The sequence below is a fragment of the Nothobranchius furzeri genome, chromosome 13, assembly GCF_043380555.1.
Source record: "Nothobranchius furzeri strain GRZ-AD chromosome 13, NfurGRZ-RIMD1, whole genome shotgun sequence".
In the NCBI taxonomy this organism is placed as follows: Eukaryota; Metazoa; Chordata; class Actinopteri; order Cyprinodontiformes; family Nothobranchiidae; genus Nothobranchius; species Nothobranchius furzeri.
Window position 1 is genome coordinate 51,755,980 of NC_091753.1, and position 5,760 is coordinate 51,761,739.

Sequence of the window (5,760 nt, forward strand, 5' to 3'; positions counted from 1 at the left end):
AGTCGCCATGGCACATTAGCATATTAAGCAGAGGGGGCTTCTCTCTTAGTGGGAAAATCTAATTTGACAAATTAGGGGATTTGTGAGAAAACAATTTTCCACTATGCCTTCAAGTTCTTTTTATCTCCAGAGCTCCAGAGTGCGCCACTGTTTTTTTCTTCTTCTCTGTTTACCTTTGTCCGTCTACAGTTTATGAATATTTTTCCCTCATTAAACTTATAAATATTTTTAATCCAATTCCAGGCTCGTCACATGCCGAGAACAGGACCAACGAACATGATTCTGATGAGCCAGGTTTGATCTCTCTTATCAGCTTTCCAACAGACTAGGATGGGAAAATAATGAAGTCTTCTTTTTCCTCTCTTCTTCTGTCACGCTGAATCAGCTCACTATTGTGCCTCTTTCAGTGGCTCTTTTATATTTCTCTCTTCTATTCATCCTCAAACATCACACACCTCGGCCCTTTAGTGCAAACAAAACAATGGATTGGGACTTGAATTTCATTAAAAGGCTAGTTTTTTTTTGCCCTAATGCTTCTGTTTTCCTGCCTGAAAACACTAAAGTGCTTGCCCTTTACGCTGAGGGTCTGGAAGCCATTTAGGTGCATTTCCTGTAAACACATATCTGATGGCGTAGTTGAGTTTTTCCAGTGAGAGCCTGCTTTAAATGAGGTTGCACAGTTCAAAGGAAAACAGAAAAATGTAAAATATGGTAAAGTTGGTTTTCAAGCAGTTTGAGCGGCAAAGTCAGTCGGAGAGCATGGTCATTTTTTTTTACTTCTGCCTTTTAGGATAATTTTTACAAGAAATTTTAGAATATTAATACCTGAGGTTGTTACAATGCATACATGCAAAAACATAACGAAATAAAACCCTAAAATTAAATACGTAAGCAAATCTCCAAAGCTTTAAAGCTAATATAACAAAATTGGAAAACAAATAAGCTTAAAACTTTTTTTTCAAGCCTCTAAACAACATCCTACCATAGTGTAGCTATAAGTATATTGTGGAGATAAAAAAAAATTAAATGGTTCTTTTGCATTTGTCTAAAAACCACAGCCAATAACGTGTTACGGACCAAAAAGCAACCATCAGACTGTCCGGTTGTAGGTCTCGTCAAACTGCCACACTTGTGCACTTCCCTGGGTCCTCCACTCATTAGGCTCTCGCGTATTTTGCAACAGAACACCACTGGTGTGGAAAGTTCTCCACTTAATAATATCAGAGAAGGAGAAACAGCCAGCTGCTACCACTTCAACTTTAGGATAAACTACAACTAGACGTTTGGACAAGAGAAAATGGTGACTGGTGTTTAGCGCTAATTTTGTCCAACATCACGGTTTTCGGTTCTGGCATAGGAAGCCGAAATCACATTCATCTACTTCTGAACCATGGGTCCCCGGAAGAAGCTAAAAAATGAATTAATGAGGCTAAAAATGCTATTTTTTAGTCCTTTTCTTACGTGCCATGGATTTCACATATGATTTCCACAAATTATAAGATGCATTTTGATGCCAGGAAGACATTTATTTTTGAACGGAGGTAAAATTTATTTTAGGTTTTGTGTGAAAATATGTCCAGAACTACAAATGTGCATCACCAAGTTGACGTCATCGAACCAGACACAGAGAAAAGCAGAGGTAAAATATCTGTAAGTTCAGCAAACTTCAAATCCGGCCTTCAGGAGGAAAGAACCACCATAAATCTGGCTATGTGGTAAGTAGCAGCTATGCTAGGAGACAGACGATTCTGTGGTGAAGTCATACCGATGTCCGATTTGTAATCATGCTAATTACGAACTTTTACCAGCTGACAAATCTCTAAGTACGTGGCCGGGGTGGTCGAAACACACTTCATTACTTTTCATTTAAACTGAAGTACAACATATGTGTGATTCAGAACGTCAGGCAAAGCGGATTAGAAAATTGCTTCTTTCGGGAATCCATGAGCCGAATGGAAAGGGAGGAGACTAGGCTCCTTATACCTAAGGGGAGGGGGAGGGGTGAGTGTTCAAAACCTACCCAGATAGCAAACATTTTGGTTTTATTTTGGCATTAATTGGGCATTTTGGCATCCTTCTGGCACAAAAATGTTCGAAAAAGTAAATTGGCATAAATGTGGCATAATTTTGGGTTCCCATTATAGACAATTACGTCAGCAAGTGTTTCTGTTTTAACCGTGGCATAATTATGGTTTGCCATAATAGAAAATTAGGCGGCTGGCTATTATGGCATATTCTGGGTAGCCAGAAGAGAGCGGGACAGCGTCTGTGACTTCTGCAGGTGTGCTATGGGGTTATTTTGGCAAGCCATAAAACTCATCAAATGGCGGGAAAAATAGTGATCGAAGACCGGGAATCAGGACTAATTTGTTCATTTCTCCAGCATCACGACAGAGGTGAGTACTATTTCTTCTTGAATCCTACCTTTTTGTTTGCTATAGTTTTGTTTTAGGTCTGTATTGTTTGTTTTAGCAAAATGTAATATTCAGCCACGTTCCGGGTTCCAGAACTAATGGCTTGGTTTCTGCTAGTAGATAGTGGCTGTGCCGCTGTTTAGATGAGGTACAGATGCTAACTGTGGCTAACCTACAGCTAACGGAACCAGCGTCTATATACGACCGAGTGGCTTCGCCATAGGGTCACGCGGTTCGCTGCGGCTGCAGCAGACTGTAACAGTACCAGGTGGTAGAGGGCTGCATCGGGATTGGGTCCCGCGAGACCCAACACAAGTCTTGTGGGGGAGGGTGGTGTGAATTTTGCTGCGGGCAGGAACGGTCGGCTGGATCGGGATGAGTATGATGGAGTCGGCAACTGATGTTGAAAAGAAGCTGAAACAAGGTCTTTATGACACAAAAACCAAAGCAAGGCAAGTCAGACATTTGGAGCAGTTTCTCCGATTGTGTTATTTCTCAATCAGGTCTCAGAAAAGTGACCTCGATCACTGCCTGATTACAGAGGAGAATAGAATATGAAACGGCCTTGATTTCATTATCCCTTTAAGCACCACACAGTAGCTCCTTTATGTTTTTTTTTTTCAAGAATTTTATAGTTTAAGTAGCGAGTTGTTTGAAATAACATGCGCCGATGCGTCACCGGTGATCCTGGTGACGCATCTGCGTTAAAGGGTTAAAAACTAAATGAAAACAAAGTGCGTCAATCCTGACCAATGTGTTAAAAGACGTCCAGGATCCGATCAATTTGTTTTTCCCTCATTTCCAGTCACGAAGACAACGGCGCAGTGCACGGCTCTGGTGGTAATCAAGTTAAATTTAATCTCTTTCCAACAATTTTCACAAGAAAACAGAACAGTTAAAAGCAGGGCTTGTGTTGTGTTGACCGGATATTTCCCGTATTTGACCGTTTATTTTGACGGAGAAAGAATAGAAAGAATTACCCCGACGCATGCAGACGAACTGACATTTTATTGCAGATGTAGCTAAATCACCTGAGAAAAGATTCCCATCTGAACATCTGAGCTGGACACTACTCAGCGCAGCTCGCTGTCAGCGCATACATAAGGTGCACAGCGAGCTGAAGATGTGGAGAGGGGCTTGGAGCGCGTCGCAGAACCAGGGCGCATGCGGGAAGGTTCCTCCCACTGAAGCGAGTGTTTTCCTAACCCTGTCCCTCAGAGAGACTGTCAGAAAATGTTCCCTGATTATGAAACTTTGGCTGAATAGTGCTTGTTCCTGTCTCCAATGTGGCAACGCATCCCTGAGCCTGTCTGAGGAGAATCCCAGAATCTCACATCCTCTTCAGCTCAGAAAATGCCAATTATGCACAAGCGTGACCCGTCAACCCGGTCTCACAGTAAGACCGGGTTGGAACTGTTCAGGTTTACGCAGACAATCTTTACATTTAGAATTGACTTACAGATATAAAATTAATTCAGTAAAATATAAAGCATTTTATTTTAATATCCATTCATTATTTTACAAGCACAGAGAGCCGCATCAGATGGATGGAAGAGCCGCGGGTTGCCGACCCCTGGTATAGCCTATAAAATGACATGTTTTCTCCAGGACCAGAGAGGACACAAACTCAATACATGTCTTTTATTGTGAGGTAATAATTTCTCAGAGTTATGCAGTTGCGGGCGGGAGTAGACATGCACACAGCGGGTGCGGGAGTGTAACACGCACGTTGCGGTTGCAGGCGGTAAATGTCAGAAATTCAGCGGGAGCGGGCAGGAGCGGGATATTTAATAAAGATAATTAAGAAAGTGACACAACATGAAAATGTACTCTGTTGTGAACACAGATGACTTAATGAGGCGAGGAGGAAGCTCCCTCTTGCTGAGGAGCAGACAGACCTCCAGTCTGAGGCGGAAGCCATTGAAAGGCCTCAAAGAAGAATTAAGTAAGAATTTTGTGAACTTTCCATTCCTCCACCTCTTGGGCCTGTGTTGAATTTGCACTCATTAACTTAAAATAAATGTTTAATTCAGAATAAATGTTGTCTTGCATGTTCATTTCCAAAGGCCAAGCATATGTCCAGGACCGGGCCTCATCAGAGGATGAAGCCCAGACCCCTGGAAGAGGGCTTCCCCCACTCCCAGCCATCCCCCCAGTGAGGAGAAGGTTCATCCTCCCCAATAACCTGTACCTCTGCCTGACCTGACCAATTACCAGGTAATGGAAATCTCAACAAATACCACAGTAACGTATGTATAGCAAATGGGTTTGAGTGTAGCTGATCAGGTAAGTGTGGTGTTTCAAATGTGATACATTAGGAAATTTACAAAGGTTAATGAGGCAGTTACATGGAGAAAAACAATTCTGGAGCCATTACGTCACTGTTGAGGTCAATAATTACATTTTGTAAACTGTTCTTCTTCCTCTCAATCTTCTACACACTCTTCCAGCATGTCATGACCCTGGGGACATCATTGCTGCAGGCCACTGACCTGCAGGGTCACCAGGGAACCCAGGGGGTTCCAGTTCCAACTCCCTCTTCATCTGGTGGGATGATGAGGGAGGAACCGGCTCTCGAGGTGCCTACAGTTTGCCCCAACTCCTCTCCAGGGCAGTGGCAGCAGAGGGACGACACGACATGTAAGGTTATTATGGTTTACCCTAACCCAGTCCTCACATGCCAGTTTCAGTATACAAACACACATGATCCACGCATACATACTAATATAAGATGGTTTATAAAGCTAAACACACACACACACACACACACACACACACACGCACACAGAGAGAGAGTCTGAATGGAAAAGAATTATGTTTATGTTTATATATTTAGCAGATGCTTTTGTCCAAAGCGATTTACAAGTGATAATCGGCATGTTGCCCTTGAGGCTAATAACAACAACTTGACATCAATCATGGAGAGTAGGGAACAAGGAGTGGACAGTAGAGAGGGGGGATGGGTGCAAGGAGGGTGCTACTTAAGAAGATGCTCTCTGAAGAGCAGGGTCTTCAGGAGTTTCTTGAAAATTGAAAAGGAAGCTCCTGTTCTGGTAGTGCTTGGAAGGTCATTCCACATTTGTGGAACGATGCATGAGAAGAGTCTGGATTGTCCTGAGCGTGGTGTAGGCACTGCTAGCCGACCAACCTGTGATGACCGGAGCGGCCGGGCCGAGACATAAGCCTTTGCAAGAGGATTCAGGTAGATGGGAGCCATACCAACTTGGACTTTGTATGCTAGTGTTAGCATAGCAATTTGAATTTGATGCGTGCTGCTAGCGGTAGCCAGTGGAGCTCAATGAACAGAGGGGTGACGTGTGCTCTTTTTGGTTAATTAAAATGCCAC

General features: G+C 43.0%; 1 long non-coding RNA gene across 1 annotated transcript; it reads left to right on the forward strand.

Moving 5' to 3' along the window:
* Nucleotides 1-1,194: 1,194 nt before the first annotated feature.
* On the forward strand, nt 1,195-4,668 carry LOC139062586 (uncharacterized). The gene is made up of 3 exons (XR_011516141.1): nt 1,195-4,065; nt 4,261-4,359; nt 4,481-4,668. It is a non-coding gene; the product is annotated as an uncharacterized lncRNA (long non-coding RNA).
* Nucleotides 4,669-5,760: the final 1,092 nt, after the last annotated feature.